At 45.6% G+C, this 26,895-nt stretch overlaps 1 protein-coding gene across 2 annotated transcripts in view; it reads right to left on the bottom strand.

Annotated features, from left to right (window-relative positions):
• PDE4C (phosphodiesterase 4C) overlaps positions 1-17,481 on the bottom strand; it is a 322,499-nt gene extending 305,018 nt beyond the window's left edge. The window contains exon 1 of one of the 2 annotated variants that reach the window (XM_075611049.1): positions 17,342-17,481. The gene's annotated coding sequence lies outside the window, so the exon portion shown is untranslated. The remainder of the gene's footprint in view (positions 1-17,341) is intronic. The other variant, XM_075611050.1, reaches the window with a different exon arrangement.
• Between the last annotated feature and the right edge of the window lie 9,414 nt (positions 17,482-26,895).

The following is a 26,895-nucleotide window of genomic DNA, read 5'->3' as shown; positions in this document are numbered from 1 at the left end:
TGAAAAATGTGCAGCTATGAATGCCGCTTTCAAAGACGGAGCAGCTTCCTATTAGACAGGGTGACGCGGGAGATTTCAAAACCTATCTTCTTTCCCCTGGAGGGTACCGGCGCTACTTACAGTAAGTATCCCGGGAACCAGCAGTTCCTGGAGCTGAAAATAGCGCGTTTCAGCTCAGGGACTACCGTGCTTCTCATCTATACAGTGGGGACTAGGCCTTAAAGTATGTATGTCAACACGATGAGCGGAGACTTGGGAGAGGTTTAATTTCTTCTGGCTGCTCCCTTCTGTCTGGTGGGTTCCACACTAATTTGCACTTCCTGCATAACAAACTGACACGCGGGATCACAATGCTTTGCGTTTTGCTCCAACGTTACATAGCCCCTTTTATTTTTAAGTATGAGCAGGGTTACCACCTCAAGGATAGCCCAGAGACTTAAAAAAAAATTTTTTATTTATATATTTAACTATCTTACCATCTCCGACGGCATTTCCCCCTACATGGTCCCGTCAAGATGGCTCCGTGACGGCAAATGGTGTCGTGTTTTGCCGTGACGTCACAGCGCCATGCCACGTTGCAATAACAACGTGATACCTCATGGCGCCGTGACGTCGCACATCCATCTTTAGAGGACCAAGCATGGGGAGATGCTGCCGGATGCGGCACCGGGAGATGGTAAGAGCCGAGGCCCTGCACATGTCCCTGCACCAAACATCCCAGCCGGCCCTGCACAAACCCGGAGATTTCAATTCTCAACCCGGAGATACCTAGCCAAAACCTGTAGTCACCGGGTCAACCCTGGCATGGTGGCAACCCGGAGTATGAGCATACAGTACATAGGTTTATTAAACTTTTTTAGTCTACATTTTAAAGGGCAATCTATTAATGTAAATTGTCTTCCTCAGTCTAAGATTATACCAGCTGAGGTAGGGCGGCAGCACGATTTGGTGACGTCACCGCTGCGATCCGGCAAAGCGGCAAGTGAACTGAAGTCAGGAGGCAGCCGGAGGCAGCCGGAGGCAGCCGGAGGCGTGGCCATGAGCGGTTCGCTTTCATTGGCTGAACCGCTCACGTGTCGCATCCGTCGCCTGCTCAAAACAAAATCTCACGTCTGCTCTGCAGTCTGCCGCCCTGCCGCTCCAGGCGGCGCGCGCAGCATGTTAGTTTTAATTGGATTGCTGCAATTTGTTTTTGAGCCCGACACCGCGGGCCAATTTTGTTATAATCACAGATTTAGAAAGATTTTAAAGACTGCACCTTAAAGCAAAGCACCCCCTCCCCCCACCGAAGCCTATGTGAATTTAACTCCTATAACGTTAGTATCTTGCCCCCCTGAGCATGTCCTGCATTCAAAATCATGATTTTCATCTCCAGCTAAAGAGATTACCATGGTAACCTTTCGACTGCGCTGGGCTTTGGGGCGAGGTCCATTTCAACCTCCCGGACCCTAATTATTTCATACGCTATTATCTCTTAAATGGACCATCAAATTTAAAACATAAAAACAACGTTGTAAAAGAAAAGAGACAAAATGCAAAAATAATGTCTCTCAGCACAGGCTGCTGCTTTGAAGTTTCTCTTAAGTGCTTCTCTTGTAAACATGTTTGTCTACTTTCTGCCTCCATTTGCATGTTGGTTTGTAATTCGCTCACTAAACTAAACATGCTGCCATCATTAGCCAAACAAAATAACACAAGTAGCCAATCGACTGGTAAATATCACAGTTTACAGTCTTATCGTAAAAGAGATTAAGTCAGGTTAAAAATGCTTAAAGCATTTGGTTACCAACAGCAAATATTTGAAAAATGGGGGTTAACAACTCAACTCAATAGAAGAATAAGGAGATGTATCAAAGCAAAATGGCATCATTCTCATCTGGCGTCCTCTGTATCAATGTCTTTGCTCCAAGGTTTGTGACAGTTGCGTCACCTTGCGATTTGAGGAGTGACAATAGGAGGAGTTAGGGAGAAGTTACATGATGCACAGATTACAATAAGATGTAGCAAACTCTACATCCCCGTCTGTCACTTTTGTATCTTGTATTTGCCAGATCTGAGGTGGCGTAATTTGCTGTGGCCAACACTATGCATCTCTTTCATACATTTGACGCAAACAGAAAGTGGAGCATTGCGTCACAACTGTGTGCACTGTCTTTGCTTTGATACATCTCGCCCAAACTTTGTAATCAGAAGCAGGAAGTCTGCCCCTGGCCAGTTTCCCAGAACCCTCAAGGGCATTTGGGTTTCTTCCAAAAACTCTAACATGGAAATTAGGATTCTTCTCTAAAATATGCACCCCTTTCTGTGCCTCTTACTAACTCCGTGCTAAAGGCTTAATTATCCAGAGGAAATACAGCAGTGCTGCTATTGGACCACTTTATTAGTAAGTTATAGCTAAGCAAAGAATAGATCGTCAGAGGTATTAGGGTGCAGTGATTTTGGTCTAAAAGATTAATATCTGGAATTAGACATATAAACTGAATATTTACTACTTTGATGAGTGAGGAGTGAGACCCCACTCATTGTAACGCCCCGTCGTCTGTGGTACTGCTCCCCTTGGAGCTGCAGGAGGGGGAAAAGCCGGCTGTGGGAATCATGAGGCTGCTGGTGCATTGGGTTGCTATCCCAACTTGACCCTCTGCTGAGGGAAGGCAGCTGCGCACTCGGATAAGAGGGAGTGCCGCAACCTTGAGCATCTACGTGCTTCCCAGTGGCGGCGGTTAGCTTTACACTCCCAATCTCCGATTTACTTTTTTAAAGAAACAAGCGTGTGGTTGCCTGGTAGATGGGCCACGCACTTGTAATTTAAACGGGAATGGTTACAGTAGGACCAGTTGGGAAATGACGGGTTCAGGCAGTTCAAGCAGTTGAGGAGGTAGGGAAGAGAGCAGACAGCAGGGGTTGTCAGGAGAGCTAGAAGGGGAAAGAATACAGACAAGTGAGAAAACAAGGGAACCGAGACGAAGTAAGGGAGAATAATGGGAGACTAGCAGGAGAATAGGAAAAAAAAAAGTGTAGTAAGAAGTAGGCCGCAGGAAAACAAGACACCAAAGTGACAAAGCACAGGGCCCAAAGGTTACAGCAGACTGTACAGTGTAGTAAAAAAGCACAGGTGAAGATCTAGTTACATTCAGCAACACCCACTGAACTTGGGTGGACGTGACGTGGGACAACCTAGATTGGAAGATAAAGAGCAGCACCCCAAAATAGTATAAAGGGATCTGTCTGAACATCCAGGATGAATGCTGACAGGAAGTAACATCCAGACTGTATGAAGCTATCATGGCCACCTTGCTTCCTGGCAAATCCTGTCCTTCGCTTGCCCCCCCACCCCCCTTACAGGAAATCAGCCTCTTTGGCTCTCATTGCCAGCAGCTACCGCTGGCCTTAAATAGCAGGCAGTTGCTACTAGTCTTTGCTCGTGCAAAGTACTGGTTACCTTGTCCTGTCTGAGCTCTCACTTGCCTTTGTTTTGCGTGATGCCTGTTTTGACCTTGGAACTGAATCCGACTACCCCTTGCCTTCCGCCTGCCTCGACCTCAGAATCGGACCACCCTTTGTTTGCCGCCTGCCTTGACCCTGGAACGTACCGGATTACCCCTGCATCCCAGGCCAAGGTCAGTGTATTACTCCCTACCTCTGCCCTGCAGGTCTGTATCCTGTTTTGCAGTCAGCAACGTTACAAATAATGACCAAGTAGTGAATATTTATATATCCAATGTTTCGGTTCAACACAGCAGACCTTTCTCAACATTCAGAAAGGTCTGCTGTGTTGGACCGAAACGTTGGATGAATAAATACTCACCACTTAAGCAGTATTTTAGAGGGCTACTCTTTTTGCTTAATTTCTATGGGATTTCACCATGGAGTTTCAGCACCCGCAAGTATCTTTATATTTTTGAGTGCACGTAAACCTTTATATGTTTTGAACATCCTAGACTGGACCAGGACAAGGACTTCGCACTAGGAGCTGTAATCCACCTCAAACAGCATCACAGGTGATACATGACATGCACTTCCCCTCCCAGGAAAGCATGCATGCCAACTGACTATTGTCACCAGCCATTATATGTACACTGGAACATGTTCCAAGGTTCGGTGCTCAGTAACAGAGGAAACATACATCCAAATAGACTTCCTAAATAATGAATATAGTCCCGGAGTAGATGAACTATAATAAAGCCTTGTGAGTCTCATAAACCTGGTGCATAAAAAGCTCTTCTAGAAAAGGGCATCAGTATTGATAGTCCATGTAGTGAAATCCATAAACTATCAGGTAATGTAATGATCCTGTAATAGTATACCACTAGGACATAAGCCCTGGAGTCACACTCGATAAAAGGTTACTATCTCCCCATCCAAGTAAAGAAGAGACGAGTACTCACATATCTGGCAATTCATCAGTGTGCGTGCATCACGCCAGTCAGCAGCAGCAGAGGTAATCCAAAGAAAAAATGCAGAGCACAGCTATGAAACAGTGGGGCCAAACACCAGCGAGAAGGGTTAAAAATATTCTTTATTCCATGGTTGAAACGTGGGGGGACACAAGGATGCTACTCTGATGCGTTTCGGGCAAAAGCCCTTTGTCAAAGAGTCTCTTTGACAATGGGCTTTGCCCGAAACGTGTCAGAGTAGCATCCTTGTGTCCCCCCACGTTTCAACCATGGAATAAAGAATATTTTTAACCCTTCTCGCTGGTGTTTGGCCCCACTGTTTCACAGCTATGCTCCGCATTTTTTCTTTGGATTACCTCTGCTGTCATCAGCCATTCGACTAGTGAGCTGGCTTTAAAACACCCAATCCCCATCCCCCTCCCCCACCATGTCCCCTCCTCTCTGGCCTTCTCTCTTTGAAGGACTCCCTAGTATGACAATTAAGGTTGTCAATCTTTTTCCCCCCAAAAATACAAAAATGTTCTTGTATTAGGCTGTATATTGTTTTATGACGTGTTTTTGTTGCACAACTGCCTAAAAAAATATTTGAAAAAATAAAAATAAAAAAACACCCAATCCCCCTCGTACAGGAATTCATTATTCATACTGATAACAGAATTTGCACTGGGGATTATCCCAAAACATAGAGCCAAGACCTCTTTAAAACTAAGTGTAGCCAGGTCACCCTTTGCCCCCTGCGACCTCCCTCGGAGCCTCCGTGGCCAGGACCGAAGGCGGGTACTGCCGGAGGCCAGCGGCAGACCCGACGGCCATTCCGAAGGGTGGGGGCCGAGGAGGGAGTGCACCGGAGTGCAGGAGATCTCCGGCGGCTCTCGCGCAGGGCGCCGCCATGTCGTGCCGGTTTGCGCATGCGCAGTAAGCTCCCGGCGGGCCAACAGAGTCGCGCATGCGCAGGACTAGGTAGGGAGTTGAGACAGCTCTTAGAGGGTCGCGCGAGGGCAGGGACAGTGAGAGAGATGTTGCGGCGGCCATTAGGGGTTAGTGCAGGCGCAGGGAAGGTGCGCATGCGGCCCCAATGTAAGTACAGCCTCCACGGGACTACAACTCCCATGAGGCTTAGGGCCAAGCACATCAGGTGCTTCATAGGAGCCAATAGGGCTGCAGGATCCCTAGGAGAAGAAAAGTATACATTTCGCGGGCTTGCAGCACGTTGGGGAGTCACAGTCAGGAGCAGCCCAGGGAAGGAGGTAGGGTGCAGGAGTCAGGGACTCCCTGCACTAGGCCAGTGGCCCTAAGGTCCAAGTTAGCCCTGATTCCCCACCAGGTTAGTGAGTGTTGCCAGGGATAGTCTCAGGTTAGGGACCCCTGTCACTTGCAATAGTTAGAGCTGGGGAATAGAAAGGGACAAGTGGGCTGAGTGTTAGCCTGCAGAGCGTTGCTGCAGGTATTAGGTGAGGTAAGCGACGTGGGACAACTGGGGGGTTCATAGCGGTAACCAGTCCGGGGAGCCATAGCCCAGGGTCCGTGTTGCAAGTGGCGTGAGGCAACTGGGAGGGTTCATAGCGGTAACCAGTCCGGGGAGCCATGGCCCAGGGCCCGTGTTACGAGTAGGGTGGGTGCAGGGACCTACCTTCTTAGGTAACCCCGCAGGCCCTAGGAGTTTTCCTTAAGCCACCTAAGGATGCTGTGCTGTAGGGACGGCTTATAGTACAGAGTGTGTCACGTTGTTATAGTGTTAGGTAGGGACTCAGCGGACGCTGCGGTTCCAGGGAAGGAGTTCGGGCTCAAGTCGGGGCCACAGAGAATAACTCAAGGTTGGGATCAGACGGATTCATCGCACGTCTGACCCTTTTCGAAGTGTTGCTGATCCGAGCACCGGAGTGCTCGGCAGGTATCATACAGTCATAAGTGCACCAACGGGCCCTTAGTGTAATTGTGACTGCGCAGTCACCCAGTGCTTCTCTGCAAGAGTGCGGGACATTGGGTGGGACTCTATGGACACTGGGTGGGACCACCTGGTGTTGGTAAAGCGTCCTGTGAGACGTCGCAGTAAGTGTCTCCTCGAGAGAGGGACACCGGTTATGATGTTATTGCCATGATATGTGTTATCCTATGTTCCTAAGTAAATAGTATTAGTTAATATACCCCACAGTTTATGTGATTATTGTGATTGTCCTGCGAGGAACCACTCCCCCTCTGGTGGGAGCCATCGCAGGTGGAGGCGCTGAATTGAGTAAGTGAGCACCCCTAGTATATATTGCCCCAGGTTCCCCGTGGCGGAAGCTCAGCCCTCCTGTGAGCCAACAGGTAATGCACCACACCTATGGTAACACCGTATGTTTCTCCGCACCCACAGTATAATCTGCGATTGGGGGGGGGGGGGAAACCCGTTACATAAGTAAAACCTTGCAGGTACAATAATTCACTATTTAGTGCAGGTAGGGGTTGTAAGAGACATTTGTAAAAATAAGGCACGACCATTCGTTATCTTGAAATGCTACGGTATATAGGAGCAGGAAGAGGTAGGCAGCTGGGTGATAAGCATGGAAAGCAGGGGTAACAGGAAGAGGCAGACCAGATCTGAATTGTCCCATCCAAATAGATTTGCTTGATTGAGTGAATATATTCATAGGATGAGGGCAGGAATCGCAACGCTGAGGGAGACAGATTCCTCTAGCAGTCAGAGGAATAGTTCCTTCAGCACACAGGGGACTCGGGATACTCAGTGACATTGGCAGGTTGTGGTTGTAGAAGACTCCATCATTAGGAGGGTAGATAGGGCAATCTGTTGCCGTGACCACATGAACCAAACAGATTCTTGTCTACCAGATACTTGGATTCAGGATATTGCAGATTGGGTAGACAGAGTGTTGGGAATGACATGGCAGACTTTGTACACGTTGGTACCAATGACAAAGTTACAGATGACTTCAGCGATCTAGGCCGCAAGCTTAAGGCAAGGAACTCTAAAGGTAGTATTTTCAGAAAAACTACCAATACCATGTGCTACCCCAGGGAGGCAGTGGGGACTGAGGGAGGTTAATACATGGCCAGGAAATTAGGGTAGAAAGATGGGGGGTTGGGGTTTTAGAGTACTGGGAATCCTTCTCTAAGAGGTGCTATCTTTATAGATCTTCTATCACCTGAGATCAGACTTCAAAAGACTGTTCATGGTCCCAAGGCTCAACAAAGTATCCGGACGTTCCTCATTCTCCTACCGTGCACCCCAAAACTGGAACAACCTACCAGAGACTCTCACATCCAGCACCAGTTAAGTTCTTTCAAATCTAAGGCTGTCTCACATTTTAATCTGGTCTGTAACGGTTTCAACCGCCCATAATATATATTTTCTTTAACTGTGCACGCAATGTCTTGTATATAATGTATACCCTGTTCATTTATGTAACTGTATTTGTAACCAAGTATTATTTTGTTTTACTCTGTGCCCAGGACATACTTGAAAACGAAAGGTAACTCTCAATGTATTACTTACTGGAAAAATATTTTATAAATAAATAAATGCTGGAGAGAGGATGATTCAAATCTACTATACTCCAACCTTGTAAACTAGGAGGGAAGGGGGAGGGACAAACTAGAAGTAATGGGCTGAAAAGAATAGATAGGTACTGGGAAATAGCTTTGGGTCACTGGGGTGGAGTGGGGGCGAATGGGGAGTTTAGCAACTATTAAGGCACCCATATTAAATACAGATAATACTAGAAACCCCATAAAGACTAAAATCCATGGGAGGAGAAAGGTAGGAGCATATAAAGCAGCAATCCAAGCCCTTTTTTTTTTTAACATTTATTTTCATTGATTTACTTTCGATTGAAGCACAGGGTCTCTAGAGCTGAACCCTATTCATTTAAGCTCTGGGGACCCCTGCTTCTGGAGATACCTTCATAGGGTGTGCCGTTATCCGCCTGCTTGGCTGGAGCAGCTACCGACACTCCCTATGAGGTGGTAAGTATCTCCGGAAGAAGTGGGTCCCCAAAGCTGAAATTAAAGATACTGCCCTAATTTGATTTTAAAAAGTTGAAAAGCATGTTCAAAAATGCAAGTGTGCATTTTATAGGTGTTCAAATGTATTAAATATCTTATGTGCTTTGTATCTCTATCACCTAAGATGACCTGCACTGAACAGACTACATACAGTACACAAGAAAAGAAACTAGACAGTTAGGACATGCAACTCTTTATTGGGAAAGATTGCGAGTAGACATTTCATCACAGCCATATTTCATCACACACAATTCGCAATAGCCTAGAATTTAAGGAATCCAGTTTTAAGGCACCAACTAGGAAAAAGGGCTTTACTGGACCTAGTAATCAAACAATGTAGAAGCAATAACAAATATTCAAGGGAGGAAATACAGTATATGAGAAACCGTGATCATAACATTCTCGTTTTAAATAAATGCTTAAAAACACTATTATTATGTGGGATCAACAAAGACTCTTAATTTTAGAAAGGCAAATTTTAGTAAACCAATGAGAGAGAAGAATTCCTAATGAAACGAGTGAGACTCTCATCCAATGAGAGAGACGCACTCCTAATGAATTAATTGAGACTGCTTGATAATGAGACACACTCCTAATGAACGGAGTGAGACGGCCTCCAGCGAGTGTGACACACTTCTAATGAAGTGAATGGGACTGCCTTCTGAGAGACGCTCTTAGGCCTCGGTCCCAGTGCTCGTGGCTGCGCACGCTACGGTGTGCGGTGCGAACAAGATACGGGGCTGTATGGGGCCGGCCCTAGTCACTACCTGCGCACGCCTGCAGAAAGCGTGACGCACGACCGCATTTTGAGAAGTCAAGAAATTTGACTTCTGGTGAGGCGGCAGAGCGCTGGCCATGTCACGGCAGCGGTTCAGCCAATGAGGGCAAACCAGCCGCGTGACGTCATGGCCATGCCCCCGCCAAAAATCTTGTCTTTGCTCTTCCCTGTTTGAGCATCCCATTGTGATCCCTAGACCACAGATCACGGCTGAAACTGGTGCACGCGCCACCAGACGCTCCGATGCGAGTGTGCACGCAGTTACTGGGGACGTAGCCTTAAAGAATTAAGAGTGTCTTCCATGGAGTGAGACCCGCTTCTAATTACTTGAATGAGACTGCATTCAAATGACTACAGAACCTTTCCTAATGACCAGAGACTTTCCCTAGATGACTTCACGTGTCATTATTTAATTGCACTTTTGAAGAGTTAGCTAGGACTTACATGACACATATGAGTTGTATCAAACGCTGTGCCCTTTTTTAATCTCGATTTCTCTGCCAGGTGTAAACTTCCCTATTACAGGTCTTCTCCAGACAAAATAATCTTTCATGACCAAGAAAGAGTGATGAGTTGGAGGCCCCCATGCCAGTGAAAGGGATAAACCTCAGTAGCCCTGCACTGAAAGGGCAAAGCCTTGGAGATGCCACATAGGTCAAAATGCCAAAGCTTACTGCTGCCCTAATAGGAAACCATTGTATCAAAGTAAGGAAGGAGTGATGTCTGTGGAACCTCTGATGTTCTGAATTTCCTACTTGCGATTCCAAGGCAGGAAAGAGTCCCCCCCCCCCCCCACTCCCTCCCCTCCTATATGAGTCCGTTACCTCTTCAGTGCCAGAGGGGCTTGTGGATCAATGTGATGCTGACATCTCTGGCAGGGAAGGTGGTAATGGTGCCCCTCTGCCATTTATAGTTGGTGAACCCTAAAGCCAGCATCTGATGCACCTTTAACCAATGCACAGATTTACTACCACACTGATACAGACACATTAACACACTGATACATGTAAACACACTGATACACATTACCACACTAATAAACATACACCCAGATCAACAGTGATATACAGACAGTGAAACACTAGTGCACATACATTATTAACGCACTGATGCACACAGGCACACTGATATACACTAATAAGGTGGCACTGCTGCATTGTTGTCTGCATGGTCATAGAGTTTCAACACTTAATCACAAGCTACAAGGGGGGGGGGTACATATTTTAGATAAGAAATATTTAGTCCCAGCTTCTTGAACTCTTTGGAATTGCGCCAGATATCCATAGAGATCTTAAGTGTTCTTACACAAAACTGAGAGTGTACACATACACTGTGGCCCTTATTCAATGCGCTACAATGCCGCTTCCCTGAGATGGAGAAGAGGTTAGCTCCACTTACGTGAGCGACACTACTAATTTCTCCAGCAGACAGATTCACATTATGTTGAACAGGGAACAAAGAATTCTGCTTCAATCTAATTGTTGAGTGCCTGCAACAGTGAAACCACTGGCAACCATGTTGTTCTATCCCAGGTTGTCAGTGACATCGGGGTCCTGTTACAGCCAAGGTAAGGTTCCATTTTTATAAAAAAAGCGACCGTCATGGGACATGCTGCAAAGAATTTATCCTCTGATTTTGGAACCTGAGGCGTAGTGAGATTAAGTGACGTGCCCGAGGTTACAAGGAGTGCAGAAACTGGGATTTGAACCAGGTCCACCCACTTCAAAGACAGTATTCTTACCACTAAACTACTCCATCTTATTGTCCTTCCTCTTTATCTGTTTGGCTAATGATGACCACATAACGGCTTCACAAACACAACATGAAAGTCACCGTTTAGTTTGGCAATATACGTAGGTTCAGAAACCAACAAACAGTCTTATCGTAAAAGAGGTTAGGTCAAATCTAAAAAAAAACTCCAAAAAGCATGTTACCAAGAAAAAAAACAAAAAAAAACGCACCTCTCTGTATACCTGCACGTCTCTATTTTTCTCAGGGCTGTCTTCTCTCTGTCCCACGTGTCTCTACTGCTATGTCCTGCCTGAAATCTCTCTCTCATACTGGGCCCTACGGCTTGAACTCTCTACCCCTCACTATCCACCTAGTAGACTCTCTCGACATTATCATGACCCAACTGAAAAATGACCTTTACAAATCAAGCATTTCCCCAGCGCTGCCACGTGACCTTTACAGCCGAGGTGGGCAACCCTGTCGCCAATCACCACAAGTGGCGAATTGGCCATGAAAGTGTGGCGAATGAGTTTGCCAGCTCCCACAGTAAAATAAACTTTTTCCTGACCGCGAGTGCTGGTTTCCGCTTTCTGAATGAGTCGTTGACGCAGCACAGCCATCCAATACTCCCCTCTGCCTTCAGTTGGAGTCTAGACCCGACCTTGAACTGTCATTTTTTCCAGGAGCTAAAATTTGTAGTGACGCAAGTAACCGAAAAGCACGGTGCGGCGATTTTCACTTCCCATTCGCCACACCTGTGGCTACATTGAAAAATAGGTTGCCCACATCTGGTCTACAGTGACTGGTCCGAAATAAATAAAAATACTAATCCCCTTCCATTTACTGACCTCATTAGGACATCAAAGAACTTTATCTGAGAAGATTAGGGTGACAGGTTATCTGATAAAACCCTTTGATGTATCCATGGAAAACAGCACTGGGCTGCCTAGTGGAGTTGACATATGGGCACAGGCTTTGGGTCTGTTTAAATACAAAAGTTACAATACAAAACAGCTAGGGAAAAATAAGAAGAAGGTTGATAATCTGATTTAAAAGGCATGACATGGAGCTCACTTAATATAGGCTATTTTGGGGTGGGAGGGGTCTCCATGAGGGAAGTGTCTAGAAATGAAGATAGAAGCAGGGCTCTTTATCCAAACAGTTAGACCAGGAGTGGCCAACTCCAGTCCTCAAGGGCCACCAGCAGGTCAGAGGCTAAGGGCTTGACCCCGCTGCCTACTACAGCGTCCGCCACACGCACGAGAGCCCTCCCCTCAATGGCGCCGGGCCCGCTGCGAGGGGGGGGCCGCAGCGCTGAGGCGCGAGCTGCTCCTGCTCTCAATAGAATTGAGAGCAGGACTCGCGTCGAGCGATACGGCACGCCCCCCGACGGTTCAGCCAATGAGGGCGAACCTGCCGGGTGACATCATGGTCGCGCCCCCGTCACTCCCCCGCCACGCCCCCCCCCCCCCCCGGTCTCTCTTCCTGCAGACCAGGTAATCGGCTGCACGCGCCGCCAATATCGCGGGCGCGCGTTGCAGCTGAGTTACCGGGGCCTTAGCCTAAGTCTTCACGTTTTCAGGATATACATGCTTCAGCACAGGTGGATAAGTCAGAATCACTGATTGAGCCTCTTGTGCTGAAGCAGGGATATCCCACATACCTGGCCTGTTGGTAGCTCTTGGGAACTGGAGTTGGCCACCCCTGATTTAGACAATGCGGAGGGAAACGTTCAACTATAATCGTATAGCACTAACATATAATTATACCACTATGTCAAGATGAAGAAGCAACCCCCAGGGTGATATGTTTAATGCCTTTGCTGCCTGAGGAACTGCCAGCATGTAAATGAACTGACCGCCATCTTTAATAGGCCCGGAACAAATGTTTTTAACGTAAATATTATTTTAAAACAGGAAAGAATTGATTGCAAAATCAATGAGGTGTGTCCAGGAAGAAAGAGGTAAAGTAAATGCAATGTGTAATATATATCAGGGGTGCGTAAACTTTCTGTGCTGTGCCTCCCTACCTGCTCTCCCCCCACCTGCTCTCCCCCAGTGTAGCACCCCCCCCCCCCTTTACCTTAAATCCAGCGTCAAATTATGTTGCGTCACATGACCCCGCAGCGTCATTTGATGCCGCGTCTCCCGAAGCTGGCTGAATTTAGGTAAGTGAGTTACAGAAGCCTTGCGCTGAAGAGCCCGGAGCCTCTGTAACCGCCACGCACCCCCCAGGTTGCGCACCTCTGATATATATGACCGTGTTCGCAGGGTGTTTTAACTCCTCACCTGCCAGCAAAGCAATTAGATTGTAAGCTCGCTAGTACAGGGATTTCCTTTCCTATTGTCTGACTTGCGCTTATTGTATTATAATTCCCTGTACTGTATTGGTCTTTGTAAAGCGCCGAGTACACTATATACATAGACATACATAGGATACAAAGCAGCAGCGGGGTTAAGAGGTACACAGCAATGCCTTTTAAATGTAATTGACAGGTCACTTTGCAAACCCACTCACTCACTAACCCCTACCACCGCTGTTTAACCCTCTCACTGCTGTTGCAATACAGGCCTCTCAAGCAGTAAAGGGGTTAATTTTTCTACTGACCAGCTGCATGCTCCTACAACAGCATGTAGGATAAGACACTTAAAATAGATGCTGATGCGCACCGTGTGTCCTTTGAACCCCCCGTACACAAGGGATGCCCTGTGCGATTTCAGGAGCGCGGATCTTGTGGACAAATAAAATTCCACCGCATCACACGTGTGGCATTTCCAGAGGAGTTGTATGTTCTGTATCAGGGCTAATGTTAATCTTTGTAAGAAGACACCGTTGAGTCGGAAGGCCAAGGCCTGGTAAATGAACGCAAATCCATGAACAACAAGTACATACCTGGAAACTTCTGTTTAATCCATTCGCTGCCAGAGAGCAAAGCAGCAAAGATAAACAGGAGAATTATACATTTATTTATTTTTATCTTAAAGGAGCAATAACTCTCAGAAGCCTACACGAGTGCAAGTCATCTGGCCCCCTGACCCCTTCCTGCTCTATAAAAACAGGAGTTTCCCGAATCTCTAGTTTATAAAAATTTAGCAGGAATAATAGGAGGAGTTATAGGGAGCGGTTATATGGGGCAATAGGAGGAGTTATAGGGAGCGGATATATGGGGCAATAGGAGGAGTTATAGGGAGCGGTTATATGGGGCAATAGGAGGAGTTATAGGGAGCGGTTATATGGAGCAATAGGAGGAGTTATAGGGAGCGGTTATATGGGGCAATAGGAGGAGTTATAGAGAGTAGTTATATGGGGCAATAGGAGTTATAGAGAGCAGTTATATGGGGCAATAGGAGGAGTTATATGGGGCAATAGGAGGAGTTACAGAGAGGGATTATATGGGGCAATAGGAGGAGTTATAGGGAACGATTATATGAAACAATAGGAGGAGTTACATGGAATATGGAGAGGTAATATGGAGAAAAGGAGGAGTTATAGGGAGCGGTTATATGGGGCAATAGGAGGAGTTATATGGGCAATAGGAGGAGTTACAGGGAGCGGTTATATGAGCAATAGGAGGAGTTATAGGGAGCGGTTATATGGAGCAATAGGAGGAGTTATAGGGAGCGGTTATATGGAGCAATAGGAGGAGTTATAGGAGCGGTTATATGGAGCAATAGGAGGAGTTATAGCAAGCAGTTACATGGCATGATTGGAGGCATTAGTGAGGAGTTTCAGGAAGCAGTTATATGGAGCAAGAAAAATTAGCGAGGAGTTACATGAAGCAATAGGAGGAATTATAGGGAGCAGTTACATGACACAGATTATAATGAGATGTATCAAAATCACTACATCACTTTCTCTCCATTCAATCTATGTAAATAAAATCTGGATTCAAGTAACAAACGTTCTGGTTTCTGGCATTCTGTACAAGCAATGCGTCAAAACAATTGTGCTAATAATGACTTTGAGATCTTTGATAAACGTGCCTAACATCCCCATAAATTCACCAAGACACGGGTTACCGTAAACTGACCGCAGATTCATTGGCAAAGGTAGGGCTCAGCAGATCAGGCTCCCACTATATACTGAGCCCTTAGGTATTCCCCATGACTCGTAGGGCACACAGCCTGCAAGCCCCCATCCCCACAACCCTAGCCAGGCATGTTACTAACAGTCCTCAACCAAAATCTGGTCCACTAGGAACCACCCCTGATAAAGTGACCATCTATTATTATGTTTTTATTTGTATGGCGCCAACATATTCTGCAGTGCAGTACAATATGGGAGGGAGGACAATAGCGTTGTATAACAAGAGTACATATACAGTATGTCAAGTCAAACTGAGATGATATGGAGGAGGTCCCTGCCCAAAGGAGTTTACAACCCATCACCTGACAAATGCTGTTTGCCTTGTAACAATATGACCCACCTTTCTCTTCATCATTCCACTATACATATTTAAAAAGACTTTAAAAAAAAAAAAGGTGTCAGATGTGAATAATAAAAGGCGTTAATCACCCAAACGTGACCCCTTAAACATGTCACTGCTATTAGTACACTTCCAGTCTGAGGAGGGACTGGCCCTTTTTTTCCTCATTCCAACTGGTATGTCTTTAGTAGTTTATAGATGTATACCACTGAGCAGGGATAACAGACGCTTAGTTACTGTATTCCTCAAACATCATCACAACTTTAAAGCCTTTTCATTAAATTCCCCGAATTCCCCTGCTCTCATGTTAGACAATAATGTACTTTTTTTTTTTTTTTTTTTTTTTTTTTTTTTTAAAGTCTTTCCGATGCCTTATTTATACACTAAGTTTTTCTAACATAATAAACTTGTTATTTATCCATTTTGCATGTATTTATTTCACAATTAAATCATCTGATTTGTAATCCTCTAAGGCGCTTGAGAAAAAAAAGAGCCATAAATAACACATAAATACATATTTTCCTCTGCGTATAATATATACAGTATATATCTGGTTGCACTTAATCTTGTGTACAAAATGCTTAATGCGTTTAGGGTCACCAATCACACCTCAATTCATAGGTTGCTGATAAAAAACAATGTAATGGTTAGATAACCTGGGTCCAATGTATCAAAATCTCTAGGTTAAAAAAAAACCACACAGATTAAAATGGGACTTGTTTCTTTGATACATATCTGGATTTCTGACAGTGGGGGATAGACAGGCTCCTCATAGGACAATATATAGGGCAACTATAAGAATTATTTTATGCAATGGCGGAATTGGCACCAAAAAAAAAAAGTGCTCAGTTTAAAATATGTTTTTATTGATATAGTGGCAATCATGTACATAGCGCTATGCAGCAGTACTAGACGTGACAACATAATAATAGGGGCTACAACGGGAATAAATGCTTCAGACACAAAATAACTGTTTTTATTAAACAGTGGTTGAAACCGTATTGTGATTGTAAGCATAAATTTAAAAAGTAGCGGTAGTTCGAGTGTTCTGCAGTCTACTGCACTTATTCCCACACCTGCCGTCTCTGTAAATTTCCCAACATAGCACTTAGATTGTAAGCTCTCCGGGGCAGGGATTTCCTTTCCTAATGTCTGACTTTGCTGTGCTTATTGTATTATAATTCCCTGTACTGTATTGTCTATGTAAAGCGCCGACTACACTGTGGGCGCTATATAAATAAAGATACACATAAAATAACTAGCAGTGCTACCCCAAACTGCAATTAAATAAACTGCTCATCCTACAGCTTTATATGGACTTTTTTTTCTCTCTAAAATAGAGAGTGCTCAAAGTGCCTTAGGGAAAACCGCGATTTTTTAAACCTGTTGAACCAAGGAGCGACCGCTTTGCGCCTAACCTAATATTTATGTACTAGATTGAAATAGAAAAGCCCTTTTACACAGAAAAAAGAAGTTGTGGTCTCCCGGGCACGTAAATAATAAAACAGGTGTGGAAATAAAGAAAAAAAACAGTGGGACCATTGGCAAGAAAATAGCCTTATAGATTTGTCGATAAAGAGCAGCGATACTCTGCATTTGTAAATAAAATGTAAAACAAAAAACAGTGGTTACACTCCAGTTTGGGAATAATAACATAGGGGCAATCCAGGTTTGTAAAGAAAAAAATGAGTTGTCTGTGTTTGTCAACGATAAAATCCTATTACACAGGGTTTGTACATTGGGGGGAAAAAAAAAAGTACAAGTAAGTCTGGGTTGGGAAATAGAAAAAAGAATAGTGGAACTTCAGGCGTGTAAATTAAAAAGCAATGGTTCTGCCTAACCTGTCAAGACCGACACACTCACAGCTGCTCCGATGCTGTTTCTCTTGTAGCCCTGCTGCGGATAGTTTTCCCAATGCAGATTTCTCATTGTAACCAACAACATTGTGGAACCCAGCACAGAATCTACGACATACACCCCACAGAGCTCTGATTGCATAAAGATACTTACAGGCGGTGCGCGGGGGGTCTGTAGTATTTCTACGTGTGTAGGTGAAGTTACAGGAGAGGAGTATGAATCAGTACACCATGCTTTCTCCCGGCTGCACATCAGCTGCACACTGTGATCTAGGCAACATTAGCGTTTGGCTTCAACTTCCTTAGTGCTGCCTTAAAGGAACAGTTCCCAGTGAGTTAGTTAGTATGACACAAATGTCGTTTCCCTCTTCAATCCGGATGACCTTCTTTTAGTAAGCAACTGTGTTAACACTGTAATTTGGCCCTTCAGATCTTTATATATAATGGTGAAAGGCAGGGTTGCAGACCTGTCTAGGACATGCAAATGAGCGCACAGTAATATTTGTCTGCAACCCTGCCTTTCACCATTATCGCCCAGCATACAGTGCTTCCACTGCAGCAAGGGAGTCTGGGAAATGACATGCAAATGAGCACACAATGTGACACCTTTTGCTTCAAATCCATTTTGACATGGACCCCTATAAGCTAAGGCTACGCTTATAGTGCCGGCGACGCGGCGTCAAGCTACGGTTGCTGGAAAAATCTAATTGAGATGACTTCCAGCGATCGCGACCAAGGTGTTGCGCCGCGCTTACTGTAAGCGCATGTGACAGCATCAATGCATTTGTTTTGACACGACGTCGCGTCGCTGTTCCCGTCACCAGCACTATAATCGCAGCCTTAGGCCTGGGACATAGTGCTTTTAACCAGTGCTGAGGCGCGCTGAGGCTCAAGGAAAACGGTGCTTTCCCTGGCCTTACACAGCGCGCCATCAGGGGGCGGGCCGGGGGCGGGCCAGTGACATCACAGAGCTGGTTCGCCCTCATTGGGCGAACAGCTCACGTCACCGGCCCTGCGCTCCGGCAAGCGGGGAAATTTCAAAACTCCGTCAGACACACGCTTCCCTAAGCGTGCTGACGCGTGCACGAGCCCCTGCTAAAGCCGCTCTCCTTGCGGCTGCAGGGGCTCAGTGCCGAGCAGCAGCACGGGTATGTCCCAGGCCTTATGCTTGCTGCATTGCACAGCTTTTCAGCACAGCCTGGCTTAAGATGCACAGCCAGTAAACCTACCCACAGACAGCTTTTTCGACCTTTTAGGTCTCAGAGTGTGTGAGGCTGGTTATACTGGCTTTGTAATTTGAAGCTTGGTATCCACCACACATTAGTTAAGTTATGGTGGGTAAAAAAAGTGACACAAAAAGTGACAAAAAAAAGTGACAAAAAAAGGTGACAAAAAAAAGTGACAAAAAAAGGTGACAAAAAAAAGTGACAAAAAAAGTGACAAAAAAACCTCCACCGTTAAGCATATAGCAAATTGAAATATTACTGTATGCTCATTTGCATGTCTTAGACAGGTCTGCAACCCCGCCTTTCACCATTATCCCCCAGAATACAGTGCTTCCATATAGATTATGAACTTTGGTCCCTCATGCTGTGCAACAATGTATTTGTCAGATAGAACGTGTGATACTTATTTAAAGGTTCCTTTCATGATCAGGGTTTTTAGGTGCAGAGGTTAACAGCAGTCTCTGATCCGACAGATTTTACACAAACTTTAAATGTCCTGTTTTAATATTGCACCAAGTAACTCTCCCCTAACTGCTCAATATAACTCCTCCCCTAACTAAGCCTATTAACCACTCCCTATAACTCCTCCCCTAACTACACCTATAACCGCTCCATATAACTCGTCCCCTAACTGCTCCTATAACTCCTCCCCTTACTGCTCCTATAACTCCTCCCCTTACTGTTTCTATAATTTGAAAAACAGGAACTAGGGCGCTAGCTAGAACCAGGGGCACCAGAAGCGGAGAACAGGGAGTGTAAACACAATGTGTGATACTACCGTATTAGATGACAGTGATTGTCTCCAGAGACAAGTCCTATCAGCTCAAACCCCACTCGGATCTGTCCAAGATCCTTAGAACATGTGAAAGAAAGAGAAACAACTGGGGAGCAAAGGACAACGGCCAGAGGGAAATGTCAAGACTGTATGATAGACAATCAAGACTATGGCAATGCAATTCAAAAATAAAAACAATAATAAAAACGTGGCGTGCACGAATCTGCACCCAATAGGGAGTAAGGATAGTGTGGTATAGCAATAATCAATATGAACATTATTTACATGGACATGTGTAAGCACAGAAGAATAGAAAGTTATCATTGTGACCTCCTTCACAGTCTGCACGGCTGTGTGTAGGGTCAATCAGTGATGTATCTCCATCTCCATAGAGCCTGATGAAGCCGTGTTAACGGCGAAATGCGTAGCTCCACATCGCCAGCCTTTTTGTGCTGTGGAGGCTTCCGTAGTCGCTTGTAGTCACTCCAGTTCCAGCTTGACGCAGCTCCTGTTACCGGACGCGGGGACAGAGATATATCACTGCGCGAGTGTACATGGCTTCTACCCTTGCTGACACGGACATTTCTACATGTGAATGTATTTGTGTTTTCCTACCAATAAATGCTGTTATCTATTTCTGAAATACGCTCCACACATTTCATTGTGTTGTGGCGTCAAATGTGTTGTGGCGTCACACATGACCTTGTGGCGTCAAATGACCATGGCGACGCATGTGAGAAGCCGCCGGAGCCAAGGTAAGTTAGGTTTATAGAGGCCCTGCAGCTCCCCCGGCACTTAATTTAAATGCCTTCGGGAAGCGCGCAGGGCCTCTGTAAACCCCGCGCCCCCCCCCCCCCCCCCGCACTCAGTCTTCCCCCAGTTTGCGCACCGCTGTTAGAGAATTCACTAGCATTGTCCGGTTGATCCAGGAGCTGGGGCATGTCAAAGAAAGGTTTCCCCAGGACACCAGTCATAACTAACTTTAGTTGGACAGCAGCCAATAGCACACACATGTTATCAACTGGCCTCGTACTAGCCTATACGGCCAATGCAAGATTTTCAGGTTGCAATTGAAAGACTCTTCCAGTAGATCTGCAGTCATTTCACACCACATACAGTATATAGTTTGAAGGCAACTAACTGACCCATCTCTTTTTGGTGTCTATTGATAAGGAAACATTCTTCATTTAATGACTTATTTTGCAATGTAACTAAATTATTTATAGAAAACAATTCCAGTTGAATAAAATGATATTTTTATGGAATTGTGTTGTGGTTCTCTCTCTTCTCAGCCTCAGAGACGGTTTTCTGTCTGTTTCTCCCCGTGCTTTTGGAACCATATTTGGGGTTCTATTCAGGCACTCCATCCACCCCAGTGCTATCCAGGGTTTGGTCACCACACACCAATGGTATATTCTGTTATATTTGTCACTGTATATTATAATAAGAATTTTTTTTTTAATATACTGTAGCACTGACAGTGTACATTGTGCTGTACATAGAGTTCAATGAATTCAGGCATAATGTAAATAGGGAAGAGCTGAGGATAGACCCAAGGACCATCCTAAGAAGTATACTGTTGTATGCTGTACCCTGTTGTAAAGAGAATAAAGACCGTTCCAGTTTTATATACTCCTGCCTGAGAGTTCAGTTATTCAGGGGGAGTACCAGAGAGCTTTCCTGCAGGGAATGCACCCAGTTCTGCTGGGGCCTGCGGGGAATGGAGGTGCTGCACCAGTAAGAAAGAACCAACCAGCCATAAAAGCCTGTCCTGTTTGTCCCCACTACCATCGGCGGACGCTCAGTATTCTGTGAGCCAGCAGGTGAGCAGCACAAAACACAGTGTAATAGTGAAATCTCCCAGAGGGTGGAGGAAAACCTGTTACACATGTTTAAACCTAACTCCTCTAGGCTAAAGGGCCAGTCACATGTAAGACCAAAGTGACTTAATATCAGTGACATGTTTAACCCAATTCCTGTAGGTAGTGGCGGATTCCCATTAGGCCCGATAGGCAGCAACATTTGGGAATAGCAGAATTTGGGGGCGGCATGTGCGATCGGCGCTTGCTGCCCTCGCATACGCGATCGGCGCTTGCCTGTCCCCTCGTGCGCATGCGCGGCCGACAATGTAAAGTGTTATGGCATCACATTTGCAACAGGATGGCGCGGCACTGGAGAAGGAGGGCGGCACCAGGTAAGTTCCTAAGGGCGGCATTTTTTTAAAAATCCGCCACTGCCTGTAGATTAAAGAGTCTGTCCTGTGTGCGATCAAAGTGGCCTCATGTCAGCGTCAGTGTAGGTGGGTACTGTATAAATAAAGACAGTAGATTCTAAAGTCACAAGGAAAGTACAGATATACAGAACAGTCTCAGAGCAAGGATGGGGCGTGTTGATGAAAAGGTCCGCCCCTCCTAAAGTGAACAAACGCAATTGATGCCTTTTTTTTTTTTTTTTTTTTTTACCAAAATGTGTCACCTATAAGTATTTTCAATTTTTTTTTTACGTTAATTTGTAAGCTGAGACTGGGGAGAGGTTTGATTTCCCCTGGCTGCTCAATTTTATAAAAGGTGCTTTTTGGGGGGCTGGCTATGTAGGATTGCACCTTTAAATTGCTATTGTAATGCAAAGCTGAAATAGCTGTATTGATCCTGGATTTTCTTAGGTTGTGATACCATGGGACCAACCAGTGAGTTCTTTATAGATGCCATAATATATATAGAGCTATACAAATCTCAAAAGGTCTCTTCTTCATGTGTCTTTATAACATCAAAGGAAATACCACTGGAAGCCTGTTAAGCCTAGAAAAGTAAAGGGCATGGATGGCAAAAAAAGGAAGATGGGTCTGACTTTTGGTTGACCAGGCCCTTCTCCACCATCGGCCCAGAACAGTTGTTCCGGTTGTGTGTAAGTCACACATAAGGTATTCCCTCTGCAAAACCCATACTTCCTATACCTCTTCTATAATGAAAATGGTGGCGAATAGATTAAGTATTTTAATCAATCTGGTGCTTCAGGAGTTAATGTGGTTAACTTTTTGTTTTAAAAGTTATTGTGTGTATGACAGGTCAAGACCATTCCTGGGTCTGTGCTGATCTACAAAGAGGGCATAATTGGGGGGTGGGGGGAGGGGCTATCACTGATGGCCCAATAAAAGTGAAATAATGTATCGGCTACAAAGCTGTGGACGATCACCAGATCCTGGTCTGTCAGTCACAAAGGAAACTGTAGCATTCCTGAGATACCCCTTATGCATCCCAGGGAGAGGTGACAAACAGGTCACCACTTAGTTGGAGAACTTTATTAAAGATAAAAAAAATGATGGGCCTGGCTGCAATCCATAAGAGTAACAAGTGAATATCTATCACCAATGCAATTAGACAAATCAAATCATACCAGGCACTGCATGGGTAAGAGGTGCCTAAGACAGATAACTGTTTCCCTTGCGAAAATAGACATTAGATTGTCAAATTAGATGCAGGCGTGTGTATGGAGAGCAGCCGTGATGGTGTTTCTATATTCGGACAGACTTTTAAATGTCAGAAGAAAATGTTTGTTTGTTTTCTAAGTCATAAAATTGTCAGGAGTGCCGATTTTACGACAGGGTGGGTCTTATGTTGTTTCAATGGGGGAGAAATAGTACAAAAGTCTCACCCAGGTAATATGAAAATCAGAATTCAACAGAGGTGTGTTTTGGGATCAGACACGTGAATTTTCATCTTCTACTCCAGCGACCTCTCTGCGAAAGACCTGTGACATATGGTAACATACTGTATAGGGATTTCTGTCTGTTTTATTATTTTATTTTAAGAAACTGTTCTGCATTTATTGCAACTGTATGCTCTTGTAAAAATCTTTTTATGTAATCTAAGCAGGGTTGAGCAAAGTTTTTAACTCGCGCCCCCCCTGTCTCCTTACCTGCTGCCTCGCGCCCCCTCTCCTCCTCGGCTCCGGCGTCAAATGACGTCACGAGGTCATGTGACATCATGTTACCATGGCAACGTGACATCACGTGACCCGCTGCGTCATTTGATGCTGGTTACCATGGCGACGCGTCACCGAAGATCAGCTAAGACAAGCTGCAGAGGCATCACGCGGTTCCCCCGGCACTTAATTTAATCCCCTCTGTAGCCGCCACGCCCCCCTGGAAATTCTCCCGCCCCCCCTGCAGGGTGCGCCCCCCACTTTGCACACTGCTGATCTAAAGCATTGTATTTTTTATATATATTAAAATAATCTTTAATAAGTAATGCTTTGGGCTATGAATAAACTGTTGCCCGATCATGAGAGAGTATTTACATTTTCGGACACATTTTGCTACAACAGATTTGTGTGTGTTAAGTGCATAGTTTTTTCTTTAATAAACATGGACCTGAGACCATGGCAGATATATATACATTATATTACAGTATATATATATTACATATTTCTTGGATGGTGAAAGCAAATAGATATGATTGCAATCGAGTAAGGGGTTAATATCAACTCATTGAAAGTGCCTTGAGCAGGAGATAGGTGAGTTGGCTAGAGTAGCCATGTGTATTAACCCTGATTGCAGATCTAAGTCACCTGCTCAAAATTGTGCTGTTCGTGACAGATGGTATATGGGGACGGATTGAGGGGAGATATTGTTCATTTGAGGGGCCGTTGCGAAGGTGAAAAGTGGGCCAGCTAGAGAGCTGTGTATTAACCCTTGTCCCATATGCAGGTCACATACTCACAGGTGTGCCGTACGTGACACCTTCCCTAGAAACACATTGCAGGAAATATCCCATCTCACCCTAGTGATCCCAAGTCTTCGATACTACACCAATGCTGGTCGTTGATGATCTTTCAGGGGAGGGGGGGGGGGGGGGGCAAAGCGTTAATGAAGATAGAAATCCCATGATAGATCCCTCTGACAGGGAAGGGGTTAAAGTCTTTTCATGCATGGGCAATACAATCTCATCGGCCAAGCAAAGCAGTGATGCTCAAGGGAATTAATGATCCAAATGTATTTGCTTCCGCGCAGATAACAGGTACATTGAGATGAATAGTTGAAGCATGGAGAAACCACGTCAGTCCTACTGTACATATGGAGCCCGTGAACCATAATAAATGGCTAATACAGAGTATAAGAGGCTACGAAGCCACTACTTGTTTACCTCTCTCTCTCTAATAAAGGTTAATCTTTAACCGTGGGAACTCAAGTGGTTATATTACAGTTGACTTGATGTTCATAAGACTTTGGTTACAAAGTGTCCTGCCCAGGACTAACATCTCCACTGTTGAGCCAGGGGGATGGGGGGGCTGACAATTTTTTGGCCAGGGAGGGGAGATGGGCATGAAAAGTTGTTCATCAGGAGATTCTCTGACAAGTTGAGCAGCGGGGATGAGAGGAGGGTTTGGGGTGCTCATAAGTTGTTCAGCAAGGGGAGCTGTTCAGCTACCGGCACCCCATATGGAGGTAAGTATTTCAGGTAGCAAGGGGTCCCCAGAGCTGAAATGAATGCGTTACAGTTCCGGAGACCCCCTGGTTCAATCCTAACAATATATTGAACAAGAGGAGGAATTTAAATGTTTGCAATGTGCCCTGACTTTAACGCTGTAAATCTGTCTGAACTGAACTAATGATGCTTATATGTATATTGAGGTGATATGATTAATGCCTTTTTTTAAAGCAGAAGCCTGTCCTTTCCCCCTTCCCTCCCTATTTTTATATAGGTGTGATGTAGGGGTCTCGAAGCTGAACTGCGTTTATTTCAGCTCTGGGGACCCCCTGGTTTCCAAGAAGGTGCCCCAGTACTTCCTGGTTATTATTTAAAGCCCAGCACCATACTGGCCAATGAGAAGCCTATTAGGCTCAAATTGGCCTTTTGGTTAATAGGGGCAATTCCAACTGGGCCCATACTGTCCAAGTCTCCCAGAAACTCTGGGAATCTCTTGAACTCTTGGGTAGTCTCAGGACTCTGGGGGAATCTCTCAGGGCAGCCTGTGTGTGAGTGCGGCTGCATGGAGTCTGCTCTGCGTGCATCACTGTATGTGTACCCGAGTCAGTCTGCTCTGTGTATATCAGTGTGTATATCTGAGTCAGTACAGTTTTATGGCCATATGGGGTCCCTTACAATCTGTTTCCCCTTGTGGGCCCTTGATAGCCGAACCTGACATCGTCCACTGTAAATCAGAGTAACAAGCAGTAAACAGGACATTTGGAAAGCTGAGAGGCATCAAGTAAACTAGTCTGTGGTGTTATGAAAAGATCCATGTAGCAGAGTGATCTGAAGCTCGTACAATCCCAATTAATCAGTGAGTGTACGATGGGTTCCATAACAGCTGGTTTCCTTTCCGATGTCCTGTCTTTCTGGACAGATGTTAAACTGAAATAACACGTCCTTTAAGCTCTGGTTTGCCTTGTTTTAGGGGGAGATCATTTCTGTAAACTTCCTCTGACAGGGGAAGGGAGAGGATGGTGCTGGTTTTGTTTTCAGAATGTTTGTGAGATGAAAGGGGATCTGTAGATACATTTCCATGTTGGTTTTGTCAATGAATATCAGCGTTCTGTTGACTTCTAAAGTGTTGCCTACGTATGTTTTAACAGGCGCTGTGATTTCTGAGGTCAATCTCATTCCACTCCTCCTAAGAATACATTTCTCAGGGTTGTATATAAATATATAAAGAATACATGTATGTGTTTGTATATCTATTCAGAAGTGGGAGGGGGGAGGGAAGAGCGGGGCAGCTGCCCCAGGCATGGCAGTTTAGGCTGAGTCCATGCTGCCGCAGACTGCATGGCGAGATCAAATGCCTTAGGCCTCGGGCATGGTCAGCGCTTATGCGCTGACCCGTGCTGAGGCACGCTGCTGCTTGGCACTGAGCCCCTGCAGCCGCAATGAGAGCGGCTTTAGCAGGGGCTCGCGCACGCACGCTTGGGGAAGTATGTGTCTCACGGAGGTTTCAAATTTGGCGCTCGCCGGAGCACAGGGCCGGTCACGTGAGCGGTTCGTCCAATGAGGGCGAACCAGCTCCGTGACGTCACTGGCCCGCCCCCAGACCCACCCCCGGACGGCGCGCTGTGTAAGGCCAGGGAAAGCACCGCTTTCCCTGAGCCTCAGCGCGCCTCCGCCCGCATTAATTCACTATGTCCCAGGCCTAAGGCATTGACCAGTTAAGGTTGCCTTTATTCTGCCCAATGATAAGGGTGGGATTATGACATCACCAAAGGGGATATAAAGAGGGCTGCAGAAGCTTCCAGACCCCAGTCTCCTTGAGGACACCAGATGAGTCTCACCATTAGAAGTGTATGTCTTAAATGTGGTGGGGTGTGGCACTCGTTGCAAGGTATCCCTAGATCAGGGACCCAGGGGAGTGCCACACCCAGAGTTGCTCTAACGCAACTTTACGCCTTTGCACACCAGGCTACCATAGTATGGACTAGTAGGGAGCTGTATAGGATGACAGGTAGATGGGAACCTTGATAGAAGTTACACTCCTGCTCAGAGACCTGTGAGGTGCCTGGAAATACCTCAAGTCCACTAAACCAAGAGATTGCATATTATCCATAACTAATGGTAATGGAAGGTGACAAAGCCGGTGTGCCTCTGGGAAGCTACCTGGCCACCCAGGGAAGAAGTGTGTATGATGCAAGTTTGTCTAAATAAAGACACTTGTGTGTCTAATAAAGTTCCTGGCGCCCTTATTACCACCTGCTTACAACACCAACCGTCCCGGAAC

This window comes from Ascaphus truei, chromosome 8 (genome assembly GCF_040206685.1).
Source record: "Ascaphus truei isolate aAscTru1 chromosome 8, aAscTru1.hap1, whole genome shotgun sequence".
Taxonomy (NCBI): Eukaryota; Metazoa; Chordata; class Amphibia; order Anura; family Ascaphidae; genus Ascaphus; species Ascaphus truei.
This window is presented reverse-complemented; position numbering and strand designations above follow the sequence as displayed.